The sequence below is a fragment of the Lissotriton vulgaris genome, chromosome 5, assembly GCF_964263255.1.
Source record: "Lissotriton vulgaris chromosome 5, aLisVul1.2, whole genome shotgun sequence".
Lineage (NCBI taxonomy): Eukaryota > Metazoa > Chordata > Amphibia > Caudata > Salamandridae > Lissotriton > Lissotriton vulgaris.
In genome coordinates this window covers 122904026-122922690 of record NC_141693.1, presented here as the reverse complement: position 1 = coordinate 122922690, position 18665 = coordinate 122904026, and positions in this window count along the sequence as shown.

Below are 18665 nucleotides of genomic sequence, written 5' to 3'. Positions count from 1 at the left end.
TCATAGGGTCCTTATTTTCTTAGTAATTTTCCACACATCACAAGAGAGCATTATCAGAGCATCAACTATACCACTCTTGGCCGTCTGGCGAGGAGACATGGATACATATAGGGGACTGGGTGGTTGAACATAGGGTAGCTTAGGGTTGCAGAGGTGAATGACTCTTCTGGTTGCTGATGTTCTTGGTTGGCACTTTGTGGAGGAGGATGAGGTAGACTAGCGTATGCAGCAGGATGTACCATTTTTATGGGGGTGTATGGAGTAATGAAGTGGGTAGCAGCAGGCCTAGATGATGGTGAAACCTTTTTCTGGAGCACCACTTTTAATTATTCCTTTTAACCAGGCAGATCTACATTCTCCCTTCCTACTGGCATGTGGTGTCCTTTTCACCCCCAACACAAACACACACACAAACACATACAAGGGCCTCTACAGGCTCTGTCCGGACACTTTTACTTGCAGAGTGAATCCTTCTCCAGACAGGTGCACTTTCTGTGATGGCATAAGGTTGTCAGTAATTAGGCGTGCTCGGATTGGTGGGCGTTTTTTTAAATATCTTGTGCCCCGGGCTTGGAATGCCCTCCCACTGTCCTTAAGAAAGAGTGAGAACTTACTGTCGTTCAGAAAGGAACTCAAAACGTGGCTCTGTTGTAATGGGTCTAATAGCGCCGGGACACTCTGCTAGAGTAGCTGAGCGCTCAATAAAACACCAGCTAACATAACATAACATAACATAACATAACATAACATAACATATCAGATAATTCTGGTGTCTGCCTAACAATTGAGCATCTCATACTTCACACAGTGTCATGCCCAAAAAAAATTTAAGAAAAACAAATAAATGATCAGTGCATATACAAATCCACCATTAAACTCCATCCCCATATCTCCTACTTAGAGCCCTGGGACGAACTGGGCTTTGTCACCCTGACCCTCGGGAATAAAGAGGCATGGAAAGTGGCCCTTATTTACAGACCCCCAGGAGTTAAAACCCACTTTATAAATAAGCTGATTGAAGCTATTGCTCCCTACTCCCTGACCACAGGGAATTTCCTGCTATTAGGGGATTTTAACTATCACTTGGAGCTAACCTGTGACCCCCATACTGTAGATCTAGTTAACAACTTGGCCTCTCTTGGACTCTACCCAATACCGACCGGCCCAACACACAACGCTGGCCACACACTAGATCTTATCTGTACCAATTCGACCAAAGTAGAAATCAATCAGATCTCCCCTGTGCTCTGGACTGACCACTCTCTAATAACATTCTCTATCACAAGTCCCCACCCTGAACCTCACAAAATCACCCAAGAAAAATTGAGCAGATCACTGAACAAAATTACCCAGACTGCTTTTGCCACCCATTTTTCCCCGCCCCCTATCACAGATAATACCAACCCTAATACTGCAGCGATCGACCTGAATTCTGCCATCTCCCTGGCACTAGATTCTATAGCCCCGGCACGAGCCTCCAGGCCTCCTTCTAAGATCTCACCATGGGTCACTCCGGACCTGAAAATAACCAAACACTTGGTCAGGGTTGCAGAAAGAAAATGGCGCCAAACCAAAGACATTAATGACAGGCTACACTATAAGGCAGCTCACAGGTCCTACATGAGTGAAATTGCTACGGCCAAAAAAGTGTATCTCGGAACCAGGATCTCCCAAGCAGCCAACTCTCAGAGAGAGCTATATAAAATTGTAAAAGAGTTCACCAATCCACCTGCCTGCCAGCAATCACCCAATGAATCTAAAGAGTGGGTTGACACCGTAGCCCTGTATTTTCATGAAAAAATCAATGACATACACAAACTCTTTCCTCAATACCCCCCCCCCTGCCTCAGACTACTCTGCCACCCACCAACTACTCCAGGGACCCAACAACCCACATCAACAGCCTAAGGGAATTCTCAACCTGTTCTGAAACAGAGGTGGAGGCAACCCTGCATAAAATTAAGCCAGGAGCCCCGGGAGACCCCGCCTCCCCTCAAATCTTAGCAAAAATCGCCCCTGTCCTGGTCCCCGCCTTAACCAAAGTCTTCAATCAGTCCCTCCTGCACTCCTCCGTCCCCACTCACTGGAAGGAGGCGATAATTAGGCCAATCCTAAAAAAAAACACAGCCGACCCTAAATTACTCTCAAACTATCGACCCATTTCCCTCTTGCCTTTATTTGGCAAAATCATGGAATCTCTAATAAATAGTCAGCTCATCACCCACCTTGAGTCTAACAGACTTCTGGACCCATCACCGTCGGGTTTCAGGGCATCCCACAGTACCGAAACTGCCCTGCTTGAGATCATTGACAATGTCAGAATGACCCTGGATTCTAAACAGTCGGCCATACTTGTCCTACTTGACCTGTCCGCAGCATTCAACACCATCTCGAATCACATTCTTTTAGAACGTCTTGCTGAGGCTGGTGTCAAGGGCTCTGCGCTATTATGGATAAAAAGCTACCTTACCAACAGATGGTCAAAGGTCCAAGTTGGCTCCGACTCCTCCTGCTATCATGCTAATGACAAGGGTGTCCCACAGGGGTCAATTTTGAGCCCCACCCTTTTTAACCTTTATGTCTCCCCCTTGGCAAAGGTTATTCGAGCACCCAGCTTTGAAACAGTGTCCTACGCAGATGACACCCAAATACTGATTACAATAAACCATGATCCAGATGAGACCAAACTGAGATTTAAAAAGTGCATGGTTGATGTTCAAAACTGGATGACAAAGAACTTCCTGATGCTGAACGCGAGCAAAACGGAGATTGTGCTATTTGGAAAGGACGATAAGACCTGGTCCGATGACTGGTGGCCAGTTTCCCTCGGCCCCTGCCCCGCTCCCAAATCTTCAGTCAGAAATCTTGGGGTGATCATTGATAATAAGTTATGAACACGTCAACAAAGTAGTTCAGACCAGTTTCGGCCTTATGCACAGCTTGAGGAAGATTTTCAAATGGATCCCTCTCCCATCTCGCATGCCCGTTGTCCAGGGACTCATTATCAATCGGATAGACTATGGGAACTCGCTACTGTCCTCAGTCAAACCAACCCTCTTGGCCCGCCTGCAGGTTCTCCAAAACACTGCGGCTAGACTGGTGTTAAATCTCCCCCCGCTCACCCCATCTCTGCCCTGCCTTAAAACCCTACACTGTCTCCCAATAAAAAAGCGCATAAAATTTAAGCTATGCTGCCTAGTCCACAAAATCATCAATGGACATGGACCAATGTATATTGAACAAAAGCTTAAACCCCACAACCCGTTAAGAACCCTCAGATCCACTGGCAAGTCACTGCTGACAATCCCCAGGGTACGCACAGTCAGAAATGGCGATAGGGCCTTCAGTAAAAACTGCCCTCGTAGCCTGGAATTCCCTTCCCCTCCAGATTAGGACGGAACCTAACCATCTATGGTTCCATAAACACTTAAAAACCTGGCTCTTTTTGGCTGCTAGCCCATAGACCTGCTCTGTCTATCTGCTCTGAGGTATCTGCCAGCGCTCTGAGACCTTCGGGTGATTTATGCGCTTTATAAATTTATTTTACATTACATTACATACGTATGCATATAATTCATTTTGATGATAATGGCACTTTGAAGTAAGATAAAGATTGACTTTGATAAGCATTCAACTATTCTTTGTCATTGTTTTGACTTTATAAAAACATGATTTTAATCATTCTTTTGATGTTGTCCAAAAGTAAAGGTTTCTGCTGTGATGTTTAAAAATATGAATTATAAGGGGGTCTATCAACACAAGTAACCTTATGCTTGAGTAAATCTACATATGTAAGTTTACTCATAAACTTTTGTGTCATGTTACTACGTTTGGCTATTTATTTGCAAATGTAAAATGACTAAAAAGTGGAGACTTACATGTACACATCCCCTGAAACAGGGGATGAAGTCAGTAGAAATTTCAGATGCGACAATAAAGTTAGCACTAGCAGTGACTTTATGACCATATTTGATGCTCCCCACTCTTGACAGAGATCTCCCTATGATAAAGTATAGAGGAATTCCTAAACATTAAAAGTTAAAAAAGATGATTTAAAATAATTTTAGGGTAAATTCATTTTATATATGGATTTGAAACGGAAATTAATATTTGAAAAATGATGCAAATCTGGTAACTAAATTTTCAATCACAAATTTCATTAATTTAAATATACTAAATTAAATTAAAATTAATTTGTTAAAGATTTGAAAATAACACCCACATAAAATAAAATTTGTAAAGTTACTTATTATATAGTAAACGTTATATATGGAATTCATTTAAATGATCTTATGCATTGTTTAAGGTTACATTTATTGTTAAATTGAAATGTTTTAAAAATATTTTTTAATAAAATTGTATTTATTTAAAATTGTATTTTTTAAACATTAAAATAATATAAATGTATATCTTTTATAAGAGGTTTAAATGCATTCATTTTAACAGTATTTTCTACAAGGTTTTATTTTACATATAGTTAGTTGATGGCAGCCATCTAACATCATATGTCAGTCCACTTAGCACTGCTGGCTACCATGATAATGTTACAGACTAAGCACTGGTGTGTAGGTTTATTTTTATCTGATAAAGGAACATGTCCCCTAAGGGAAAATTGTTGTATTCAAAATATATGGTGAGGTTCTGTAAATTACGAATTCGTTCGTGCTCAGCCTCCATTTTGTGATCGCCGCCATTTTATGTTACCCTCACTCAGGCAGCTTGGCAAACGCAATGTTTTTGTTGTTTCTGCTTTGCCTGTCAGGTGGCTTCCTCGCCTATGTTTACTAACGAGTGTCAGGGTCTGGCCGAGTACACAAATTCTTGTCTGAGCTGATTAATCCCTGTCCGGACTACATGTTGTTTCACACCATTGTTTCCTTTAAGTTATCTTATCTGCTGTCCTTCGCTACATGTCTCATGCATTCTCCTGTTTCACGAACTGTCCTTCTACAACATGCAGCTGTGTTTTCTCTGCTTGTAAATCGAATTGTGTGGATTAATTTGTGATTTACTTAAGGGGTCGAATGACAAACAAGAACCGGGAACTTGAGTTGCTTTGGTCTTAAAACATTGTCTATAACGTTTGCCTATAGCTCATGCTCGTGTGTGATTGCATTTTGCATTGCATTGTATGGTATATAAACCTGTGCGCCACGGAGTTAAGTGGCAGCCTCTTTTGAACCTCGTTGTACTGTCGACTTCTAAGACCACTGTACTAGCTGCAGCTAATAAATACCATCTTCTACGCCAGACGAAGAGTCTGTGTCTCTGTTTTTGACAAGGCAGGTGAACCCTGGGGATTTGGGCATACCCTGCGCCGCCGGGCCTTAAGGCTACGGTTCTCCAACTGGCACCCAACGTCGGGCGACTTCAGCGGTAGTGGTTGAGCCCGAGGGTCGTGAGGAGCCCCGCAAGAAAACTCCGGAGGAAGCGCACCACGTGATTGACCCCTGTATGTCAGAAGTGGACCGACGGTCTTTGACGGCGCGGCTACTCCTTTCAGATAGCTGCTGATGACTGCTGCCCTGACTGTCGCCCTGCCTTGGACCCTTCTGAAGAGTTTGGTAGGGCGAGACAATAGACTGACCTTCGCTGGTGTAGAACAATTCTTAGTTAAGTATTTGGTGGGTCGCTCCCACAGACCTTTGTTTTGTTTTGTTTCTATTCAGATATTACAATAGCTGAAGCCAAGGGGTATGTACGATTGTATTGTCTCACTGATCTATACCCCTTGTTGTTTGTGATCAGTCTAGAGAAGTGACGATGCCTGGGCTGAGTAAGTTCAAAAGATTTTGTTGTTTGGGTTGTACAAGGGATTCCCAGTTGGAGGAATCATGTCCGATCCCTCCAGTCGGAACTCCCACTTATGAGCTCTATTCAAAACATGGTATTGGTCCCATTCCCTTTAACGAGACATGGGTCCGATACACGAAAAATAGTGGTGTTTTGAGATGGCCCCAGAATGGTAGCTTTGATTCTGCTATATTAGATAATTTGGAAACGATTTTGTTTAGAAGAAAAGCCCGGCCGGCTATGTTTGACTCCTTTCGCCTTTGGCATAAAGAAGCCAAACAGAAAGAAATCAAACAAGCGAAAAAGGATAAGAAAGCACAAGATATGTCAGTTCTACAGGCTGCCCAGCAGTTTAAAGACAACGAAGTAGATGATGCAAAGGAGGTATTAGAGAGACAACATCATATGGCGATAGATAGATGCTATCCAATGTTGCCTACTTCCTCTTCAGATAAAAGTAAGGAATTAGAAGAAGATCCCTTAATGTCTTGTTTATTGAATTCACCTCCGCCCTATGTTCAGAATGCTAATGCACCTCCGTTGCCCTGTTGTCGCACAACCACTGGTTGCTCAATTACCGATTGCCCAGCAACCGGCTCAGCCCTTTAATGCTTCTTTGCCTGCTTCTGCGCCGCCTTCGCAGCTTGTACTTCAGCCCCCATCTTCTCCCGCTCCTACTCTTCGGTCTGCTACGTTTCAGTCTCCGTTGCCTTCTACATCTGTGATACCTCCTAAACTCTCGAGGGATTCTCCTATTTCACAGAGGAGGATAGCAGATGTTGTTTCAAATTTCTTTTCTCCCTTTGTTAGGTCTATACAAATGTCTCCAGCTTTCTCTAGACGACAATCTCGTGGTCAACTTCCCCTCGCGAACGAGAAAGTAGTTTTGGGTTCTCTCGCTCATAAATGGATTGAGCATGGACCAGAATATAGTACTGAAGATATCATGAGTTGCTTTCACCAATGGGGGGAGCCCACACAGAGATATGTTTTCAACCTTATGTGTCAAACTCTTATTAGAGGTTGGGAAGATATGGAGTTAGATACAGTTCCCTCTGAACTACTGAAATTACAAGCTGATTTTGATAAGGGTTTTATTGTAGGACATCGGGTTGAAGAGGCAGTGAGTGGACTCATTGCGTTTCTAACAATGTTTTTGTCCCTGTCTTTTTCCGAGGCTGACCCCGCTAATAAGCAAGGTAGCAAGAATTATCCGATGCATGAAGTTCCTCCCGTATGGAGAGAAGCGATGGTTGGTCCACCTCCTGCTCCTGTTCATTTCCGGCATATATGGGTTCACGAACCCTGGAAGAGTTCTGAAGTATTGGCGTTTAAGCAAACTCTTCCCGACCCCCGTAAAAATCCTGCTGAATATTACAAAGAATTGTCTCAAACAGTTGATGCTTGTATTATGAATCTGGCCGACATTGATATGTTATTTGGAAATGTTGTTCCACAAGGTATATGGGCACGGATTCGTAGGGAAAATCATTTAGCTGAATTGGGTGGTGATTGGGCTGCTATTAGAGCTGTGGATGTGAATCGGGTGGGTGGTGCAAAACCAGAGGATTTGATTACGGCTCTTCCAGGTGGAATAATTGAATTAATGAAAAAAATGATGCCTGCAGTCAGTAAATTGGGATAAGCTGGCCGCATGTAAGCAAAGGAAAGAGGAAAGTGTTTCGGATTTCTTCACTCGCTTTGAAGAAACGTTTATAGGCCACAGTGGTCAGGACTTGAGTGTAGAGGGTGGTCAGCAATTGTTTGTGGACAATTTCGTATATAATTTGCTTCCTGAGTGTAATGGCTGGATTTTCTGTTTAGATGGGATCAGCCCCCAGGGGCCCCTATGACCCAGCCAAAACGTACTCACCTTCCCTCCTCAGATCGTATTCACAATGGATAGATATACAGATATATACAGATCGCACCTAAGGATGGGGAATGACAATATACATGTATGGATTTTCTACAATATCTTATTCACATCAGTTGGTCTCGCGGCCACCCCGACCCAGACCGTTCTACCCTAGGGCAGATATGACGCACAATCCGGTGCGTCTACACACGGGCCTGCAGAACCCAATGCTCCCTTTTCCAAACTGTTTGCAATCCTGCAAAACTACACACTAGTTCGACCTCCTAGTGCTCTCACTTATTCAAGCCACAATCCAGTGGGAATACACACTGGTCATCCTCCCCAGTGTTCTCACTAACGCCGTATATCAACGACGACCACATTCCTATGAACAGTTATCGGGATAGTATCTCAGTTATCTACTCGGGATAAAACTACAATAATGACTTTGAATATAGTTCCAAATTATATAGTGTACTCCCTGCTCTTGGCATCAAAGGTCCACTCACTCCCTCTTTGTTTGATCACCATTTACCTGATCGGGATTTCCCATCCGTTCACATAAACAATTCCCAACTAGGATATAAGTTTACCAAGATTGAACATGAACACCAGGTACACGATAATTCTATAAGAATTAGGGTATTTATTAACAATAGACACGAATCACATTACTATGCAACATAACTTCTGCAAAGAAAAGGTAAAGATTAGAGTGCACATTCTATTAGAGTTGGTCGGACGTCACCTGATTAATAGGAAGTCTGGACTCGGCAGTCATCTAGGTTCCCTTCTCGTCTCTGTATCCTGGCTCGCCTTGCAGTCACCCTCAGCCGTCACAAGTACACGTCTGCACCGCTAGGCTCAACCTCGTCTGCTTCCCTTCAGGACACCGGAACCTTGCTGATTATTAGCTACCGTCTCTCTCTCTCTCTGTATCAGTGCGCTCCGCGCTACTTCTCGTTCAGTCTTTCTCAGAGAGTTTCGGTCTTAAATCTTTCTCGGACTTCAAAGATGGCGACTGTCCACCATAAGATGAATAATGGCAGAGATGCTAACGGCTAGATGCCGCCTACGGACTAACTGACAAACTGACTAACACCTTCACTAATATCAAAGCCCGTTCCTTCATGGAAATTCACGGCCAGTAACCTGCCGCCCACCAAATTCTTGTACCTCCCCGTACCAAGGACACTTTCCCAGCCGGCCGGCCTGAAGTTGTGTCTTCGGAGTGGAGAAAAATACATTCCTTCGATAAGGGCCAGCCTGAACCGGTTCTCTCCAAGCGAACAACAGCTTAAAACTATAACATCACACTTGACCTAGAAGGCCTTCTCGGCTACCGGGCAGAAAGCAAAATGGAGTCTGTCTCGTTTAAGGCCTACGGAGCCCACAATATGCATAGCTCCATGGAAAATAGCCCAGCATGTTAGCAAATGAGCAAATCATGACTAATACTTATATATCTATCCCCTAACTTAAATTCATAAGCCTTACTTTAAGGAAAGTGGCACGAAAATGCCCTAATATATGTAAGACAGGGGCCCTGTCTATAGTCCTAATCCCTATGCTATGGGGGTGATAGGCTGGAGTCACTCTCCATCATTCTCCTTCTCCAAAGAGCCAGCAAAAAGGCAGCCATTACATTACACCCCTTGACTCCAGTCTATTAACCACAAACTAAATGGAGCTAACATCGGTAGAAGAATAATATGAAACAAAATTAACTGATCTACGACCCTTACTAAGTCTAAAAAATTGAAGCAGGGAAGGGATGCACTGAATAAAGCAACAAATAGCTATCAGGACACAAATAGCGACAATAACCCCCCCTAAAATCTGTCGTATGGAATGCAAGTCAGGCAGCCAATTAAAAAGCCAGTCAAAGAAACCCTGATCTATATGTTGTCTAATTTCTGCAGTCAAGTCGTGGAGTTTGTCAATATGAGATTGGATAGCTTTAGAATGGTCAGACAAATTAAAACAGCACAGACCTTCAAAATCAGAACATTCATGTCCATGTTTCAACAAGAGATAATCAATGGCGGCCCTGTTTTGCAAAATAGCTCTACGTTCACCTTGGGCGTCTAATAAGAGATCAGATAAAACAGTGGACGTCTGGTTAATGGACTTAACCATCCAGCAGGCCATTTTGCCGATTGTTTTGGCATTATAAACGGCCAATGCAGGCACTCCAATATTAGAAAAAGCTAAACCAAGATATTCTGATTTGGAATAGAGATGAACAGAGGAATCGCAATCTTCATGCAATGACATTGAATCACGTACAATACGGGAATGTGAAGTAGGATGTGAGGAAAACATTAGCAAACTCAATCTAGTGATGGCACATGGGCCACCAGAAATATTCGCAGGAATATAGGGCCAAGATGAATTCCCGCAGGAAAAGAGCCATCCAGCTGACAATAACATTGAACGATAATGGCTAGTGGCTACTAATAAACGTTTACAAGTCATATTGTTTTTAACTGAAAGACATGAATTCGGAAGTCTCTTTGAACATAACAATCGTTGATGAGCTGAAAAGGAGGTAGCGGCCTGGAGCTTCAGCTTCAAGGACTCAGTAATAGCTTTAGGGTCACAAGTCATGATGAAACATAGGTCACCAGGGGTAATATTAAAAGTAGTAATACGGGAATGAATAGGGACATCAAGGTCTGGAAGAGCAGTACATGAGGGACAAAACTCGTGGGCCGCAAAGTCGCCCAGAATAACATTAGGTCGGGCATTAGATATATTAAAAATATGTCGCAAAGTCTCGGTAGATGCAGGGACAGCAACCAAACAGGTCGCTAAAATGTCAGTGACAGATTTCATTGGTGTAAGACAGAAATGCGGAGAGTTCGTCACCCGCTTTGCGAGTGTAATCCAGAAGTTGGCAGAAGTTTCCCACGCAGACTGCGGGGCTCGTATTATCCCATCAACCGGCGTCGGTGGATCCTCTCCTCTCCCGGCGTAGCAAGCCAAAAGGAGTCCAGCGCCGACACATCCTGCAGCAGCAATCCAAAGAATGATCTGAAAGAATACAAACACAGACCTTAATCATTCTCGTAAGTAACATTTATCAGCTGGGACAGCTTCCCAGCCATCTTTCCCTGGCTTCATCACCAAAACGGTGTTGTCATGACCGGTCGCAATAACATCAGCCTGTTCAGGAGGATTTTTAGGCGATTGCACCCATATCTTCGCTCCAGGAAGATCAGACGATCCGAAGCCTTTTTGTCCTCGCACAGTTAGCAACGTTGGGGCAGAGCCTTTTTTGATCTCACCACTGAAGACAGGCATAATCAGTAACTGAGCAACACGGTCAGACTTTTTAATGAACAAATCTGTCTCACTGCTATTAAGCAGGAGAACCTTAATCTCTCCCTGATAATCACTGTCAATTACTCCTCCGAGCACTTGTACACCTTTCAGGGCCAGGCCAGATCTAGGGGCAATTAATCCAAAGCTACCGGCAGGTATACAGACACCAATGCCAGTTTCAACAATGATTCGATCCTTTCCTGGAAATTTAGCATCATTTAAAGCATGCAGGTCGAGGCCTGCGGAACCTGGGGTTGCTCTACATGGAGCCAAAGCTCCAGGGGTAATTTCCCAATACATGACAGTGTTCGATACAGAATTAGGTTTCGCATCAACATTTGGAGGAAACAAACGCATTAAAGGAGATTCAGCATGTAACAAAGGGCGATTATTTAAAATCAATAAAGCTTGAAGTAGGACATCTCTCCACTGGCTGTAACAGTCATCAGTCAACTTGCGCAACTGTTCTTTCAACAAGCCATTCATTCTCTCAATCAGTCCTGAAGCCTGTGGGTAATATGGAATATGAAACACCCAATCAATATTATTTTCCGCACAGAATTCCTGCACCAATCTTCCACGAAAGTGGGATGCATTATCTGATTGAATCTGGAATGGGACACCATAGTACAAAATAATCAGCTCCAGGGTTTTAATGGTATTCACTTGGGTAGCGTTCTTACAAGGGAAAGCGACCAAAAGGCCACTATAAGTGTCAACCACTGTACAAATATATAGACAATTTCTGCTCATAGGGAGCGGACCAATATAGTCAATCTGCCAAATTTGGGCGGGCAATTTACCTCGATGTAAGTGACCTCGAACAATCTGAGGCACCTCTTTTTTCCTAGAATGCTGACAAACGGGACAATGTAGAATGACATCTTTTATTAAAGAAAAGGGAATATGAATTCCTCTATCGGCAGCCCACCTGCTAGTGGCTTTCTCTCCAAAATGTCCTGCTTTCTGATGGGCCCACTTCGCCAATCCCGCCAAATCAGAATCCTGCATGTCCACCACTGCCTCAGAAATTTTAGACTGTTCATCTGCAATGTTATGGAAAAATTTGTCAAGGGAGTCAATTGGAGTATGAGCATCCACGTGAAAGATTGTTACAGTACTCTGCGGGAGCAATTCCCAAATTTCTTGCCACAGTTCTTTGCCCCACAGTTCTTTTGAATGCAATTCCCAATTATGAGAATGCCATGTTGGTAACCATACCGCTAGTCCATTCGCAGTGGACCAGGAATCAGTGAAAATATGACATGTGCCAGATAGTTCCTGTTTCAAAACTTGGTAAACTGCATAGAGTTCAGAATATTGGCTACTCTTACCATCTCCAGTTGTGCTCAACAATTTCTGTGTAATCGGGTTAAATGAAACAGCTTTCCAATGTCTTTTGTCACCAATGAATTTCGCAGAACCATCCGTAAACCACACATGTTTTCTATCCTCCGCGGTCAGATCATCAAATGATTTACCCCACTTCACGGGAGACTCCTGCACTACGGGAACCGAACACTCACTTTCAATCTCATTGGAGGGCGCCTGCGCCACTCGCTCATTTAAAACCGCCACACCTTTCGGACCCACACGTGCCCTGTCCTGAATGTACCATTTCCATTTAATCACACTAGCCTCCTGAGCATGTCCAATTCGATGGGACTTCGGTGAACTCAAAACCCACTGCATAATGGGAATTTCCGGCCTTAAAATCACAGCATGGCCTAGGGTCAATTGCTCGGTATCCACCAGAGCCCAATAACAAGCAAGCAACTGTTTTTCAAAAGGTGAATAACGCTCACCAGCCTCGGGTAACTTTTTGGTCCAAAAACCTAATGGCACTTTTTGTCTGCCCTGCTTTTGCCACAAACTCCAATTGGCATACAGGCCTTCCACGGACACATTCAAATCCACATCACCTTCACTCACGGGCCACAAATCCAAAGCATACTGAATAGCTTCTTTAGCCAAATTAAAAGCAGTCTGTTGAGGTTCACCCCATTCAAACGCATTCTTTTTACGAGTGACTCGATACAGTGGAGCCAAGATTTGACTCAAATGGGGAATATGCTGACGCCAAAATCCAAACAAACCAATAAAGCATTGAGCCTCTTTCCTGTTTCTGGGAACAGCAAAATCAAGTATTTTTCGTTTAACCTGTGGAATCACCTCTCTGTGACCTTCATGCCAATTAATTCCTAAAAATTTCACAGCTTGGGATGGAGTTTGTAATTTGTCGGGATTAATTTCCCAGCCTTTCGCTCGCAAACAGTCAATGATCTGATCTAAATGGGGCTGTACCTGGTCTTGCGTTTCACCTTGAATCAAAATGTCGTCAATATAATGACAAACCTGAACTTGTGGATTCGTGGGCACTTCAGACAAATGCTCCGCCACCAGCCGGTGACAGATCGTAGGACTATGTACATAGCCTTGAGGAAGACTCCGGAACGTCATTTGACGTCCATTCCATGTAAAACTGAACTGTTCCTGACATTCGGGGGCAATCGGAATTGAAAAGAATGCATTAGCAATATCAATGGAAGCATACCATGTACCTGGATGCTTTTGAATTCTTTGAATCAGTGTGACAATGTCAGGCACTGCAACAGTCAATTTAGGTGTATTTTTGTTCAATTCTCGGTAATCAACAGTCATGCGCCAAGAATTATCACTTTTGCGCACGGGCCAAACGGGATTATTCCAAGCAGATGTGACCGGAGTTATAACTCCTGCGTCAACCAAATCCTGAATCGTAGCAGTAATCTCTTCATGACCACCTGGGATGCGATATTGCTTTTGAGAAATCACTTTCGTCGCTAAAGGTATTTTAATAGGTGGCATGCGTAAACGGCCAACCCGTACGGGTCTGGTCGAAATGTACTGTCGTGTACCAAATTGATAGCATCCATCATCCAAATGCAAAGTCATACCTTTCAAAATGTCAATTCCAATAATGTATTCCAAAAGTGGCACAACCAACACAGAGTATTCTCTACAAGGAATCCTACCAATTTTAATTTCGAGAGCAGTTTGAACTGCGGGTGTCTCTTTACCACCCAAACCAGTAATCGTAAAAGACTGTCCATGAAATTTTCTCGACTTACCATGAATTAAAGTGGCCTCCGCCCCAGTATCAACTAACGCTCGGGCCCTTTGGATATTACGATGTTTCCAAAAAATCTCAATATCTACATAGGGTCTGTAATCTCTGTGGGCCCACTTGCGTACCGGAGCTTGACCTATTTCCTAGTAATTTTTCCTGCGGTCTGTCAACCAGGACAAATCAGGGTAAATGCTCTCAGTTTTCTTTGGTATTAGAATGTCTTGTTCATATCCGTCTCCAGTACGAAACGGATTAGTGTCAGGTTCAAAAAGTTGTGAGTTACGGTCAGAGAGTCTGTTACGATCCTCTCTCTTTCTCATGTCAGGGGAATAACTCCTTTCATCTCTTCGTCTGTTAGAAACACGATCATCTCTTCCCCTTTCACGATCATCCTCTCTCCCCCTCCCATCATTACGACGAGGGGATCCATCACGTTCATAGCGCCGATCATCACGGCGATCAGAATTCACACGTCGCCTCTCATCACCACTGTCATCCGAACCACGGTCATACTCATTCTTTCGCACACGACGGGCACCCTCCTTTCGATCCAAACCACGCTTACGAAACATGTCCCATAAGCGATTATTAGGCTCACCATCAATGTCTTCCCTTTTGACACCATCAGCAATGAGGGCAAGAAACATGTCACGTCTAGAGAACTTATTGTCCCCACCAGTACGACCCTCAGGTCGAGATTGTCTCTCAGGTTTAAACCATTCACCCAGCTCACCAAGCTGACGAACAGACTCAAGCACAACAGACAAAGGATTGCCAGTTTGGTTAATCAATAATGTCATCATGACCTGCTTGTAAGCAACAGGAGAAGAACGGATAATGCGATTGAGCACAGAAGATGTTAAAAGACCATCCAATAACTTGTCAGCAGTACTAAGGAAGATAGCCGTTTTCATGACTTCCTCTTTTAAACGTTGCGACGCATCGCGCAAAGTGTACCACGGTTTCTCATCAACAGGCCAATCAGATTCAGTTGGATATTTATGATTACAGCCGTCAGACGCAAGCTGGAGCAAAGAAATTTGACCAGCACCATTATAATTCCGAAAATGATCCTGAATCGTAGAATCAGAACTCAAAGAGCAAAATCGTAAGCAATCAACAGCATCGAGCATAATACCGGCAGCGCCAAGTTCATAAAGACGCACCATCCAGGTAAGCAAGGCCTCACCAGGCCGTTGTCGAAATCGTTGTAAAATGTCACTAACCTCCTGCTGAGTAAAGTCTTCAATACAATCAAGAGCTATACCACCCGGGTTACCAGGAGCCTGTTGCAATTTTCGTCGAAAAATAGGGTGAGCAGAAACTGCAGGAAGAGCTTCCGAGGAAGCCCGCATCTTAGATTTAGCAGCACAATCAGGGCAAGCTACGTCATCCGCACGGGAAGAACGAGCACGGTCACAATCAGGACTTAAATCAATACATGAAGCAGATTTACAATCACGTCCGGAGCGAGAAGACTCGCGTTTGTCACCCTCCTCTGCCGAGGAGTCAGAAGTATGAGAATCCCAGATATTACCGTCCCACTCATCAGGGTTCCAATCCATTCCAGCTTTTGCTACAACCATACGCACTTTGCGTGAAGACACACGTCCACGACGATGTTTATACTTATATCGTGCAATACGGACCGCAGCCCTTTCGGCAATGGTCTGATATGTTTCAAGTTTGTCGGCAAGCAATTTATTTTGACAACGCAACAAAGTATGCGCATTTTGCAACTCGACACACTGTCCTTCCGTATCTTTAAACTGCTTCTGTAGCTGAACAAACCTCTCATGCAGTATTCTGTATGCATTAAGAACAATCCACCCTCTGCGTCCTAAAATAGGAAGCTCATCACCCTTCACTACTGGCGCTTTCTGTAAGCACGATACCACATCGGCAGGCTCCGCCTGCTCCAAGCATGAAGACCAATTTCACTCAAACCAGTAGAATCAGCCCACTCACGGGCCAAAGCCTCATAAGGCGTAGACTCCCAGCCGGGAATCTGAATCGGCAGTTTAAAAACCGACGATGATTTTTTCGCAAACATATTGACACAAAAAAAAAATTATATACACAAATTATAAACAAAATTCAATACTTATAAGCCGAGCGCAAATCAACAAGATAAAATCAACACAATGCACACAGGCTTCGTAAACAGTTCGTGACGCCAGATGTAATGGCTGGATTTTCTGTTTAGATGGGATCAGCCCCCAGGGGCCCCTATGACCCAGCCAAAACGTACTCACCTTCCCTCCTCAGATCGTATTCACAATGAATAGATATACAGATATATACAGATCGCACCTAAGGATGGGGAATGACAATATACATGTATGGATTTTCTACAATATCTTATTCACATCAGTTGGTCTCGCGGCCACCCCGACCCAGACCGTTCTACCCTAGGGCAGATATGACGCACAATCCGGTGTGTCTACACACGGGCCTGCAGAACCCAATGCTCCCTTTTCCAAACTGTTTGCAATCCTGCAAAACTACACACTAGTTCGACCTCCTAGTGCTCTCACTTATTCAAGCCACAATCCAGTGGGTATACACACTGGTCATCCTCCCCAGTGTTCTCACTAACGCCGTATATCAACGACGACCACATTCCTATGAACAGTTATCGGGATAGTATCTCAGTTATCTACTCGGGATAAAACTACAATAATGACTTTGAATATAGTTCCAAATTATATAGTGTACTCCCTGCTCTTGGCATCAAAGGTCCACTCACTCCCTCTTTGTTTGATCACCATTTACCTGATCGGGATTTCCCATCCGTTCACATAAACAATTCCCAACTAGGATATAAGTTCACCAAGATTGAACATGAACACCAGGTACACGATAATTCTATAAGAATTAGGGTATTTATTAACAATAGACACGAATCACATTACTATGCAACATAACTTCTGCAAAGAAAAGGTAAAGATTAGAGTGCACATTCTATTAGAGTTGGTCAGACGTCACCTGATTAATAGGAAGTCTGGACTCGGCAGTCATCTAGGTTCCCTTCTCGTCTCTGTATCCTGGCTCGCCTTGCAGTCACCCTCAGCCGTCACAAGTACACGTCTGCACCGCTAGGCTCAACCTCGTCTGCTTCCCTTCAGGACACCGGAACCTTGCTGATTATTAGCTACCGTCTCTCTCTCTCTCTCTCTGTATCAGTGCGCTCCGCGCTACTTCTCGTTCAGTCTTTCTCAGAGAGTTTCGGTCTTAAATCTTTCTCGGACTTCAAAGATGGCGACTGTCCACCATAAGATGAATAATGGCAGAGATGCTAACGGCTAGATGCCGCCTACGGACTAACTGACAAACTGACTAACACCTTCACTAATATCAAAGCCCGTTCCTTCATGGAAATTCACGGCCAGTAACCTGCCGCCCACCAAATTCTTGTACCTCCCCGTACCAAGGACACTTTCCCAGCCGGCCGGCCTGAAGTTGTGTCTTCGGAGTGGAGAAAAATACATTTCTTCGATAAGGGCCAGCCTGAACCGGTTCTCTCCAAGCGAACAACAGCTTAAAACTATAACATCACACTTGACCTAGAAGGCCTTCTCGGCTACCGGGCAGAAAGCAAAATGGAGTCTGTCTCGTTTAAGGCCTACGGAGCCCACAATATGCATAGCTCCATGGAAAATAGCCCAGCATGTTAGCAAATGAGCAAATCATGACTAATACTTATATATCTATCCCCTAACTTAAATTCATAAGCCTTACTTTAAGGAAAGTGGCACGAAAATGCCCTAATATATGTAAGACAGGGGCCCTGTCTATAGTCCTAATCCCTATGCTATGGGGGTGATAGGCTGGAGTCACTCTCCATCATTCTCCTTCTCCAAAGAGCCAGCAAAAAGGCAGCCATTACACTGAGTTATCGAATAAACTAAAGAGTTCTGAAAGTGCATGGGCTGCCTCTTCTCCCGCTAAGATATTGGCTACTGCACAGTATTACGAGAATAGGGATAAGGAGGAGAAGGAGAAGCGGGAGAAGAAAAATAATGATTTGAAAACAAAAGTTCTTTTGCAGCAGGCGTATCCGCCTCGCTCGAATCAGCATCAGCAAAACTCTCAGTTTCAGCAGCCTCCACAGTTTCAGAGAGTATTTCACGCCGCGACCCTCATTAGGTCCTAATCAATGCGCATATTGTAGGGAAGAAGGACATTTCAAGAATAGTTGTCCGGTCTTGTTACAGCATAATAATGGGATGTCTGCTCCCCGTGGTCGTGGATTATTACGCTGAGGAGGGGGCTGACAATTTTCAGACTGAATAGGACAGCCATGGACGAAGTGAGGGAGTTGTGTCGATTCCGCCGGATTAGTATTGGATAACACACTTATTGTTATGGTTCCACATGCAGTGGATACTTTGTTAAATAGAACCAAGACACAGCATCTCACGAGCGCTCGTCTGTCTGGTTACGAACTGACATTTCTAGCGAGCCATATACATATCAAAAGATGTAACACGTTGAATCCAGCTACACTATTGCCACTCCCGGATGAGAAAGACGATCAGGAAAACGATGATTGTTTTCTTCGAACAGAAGAAGAAA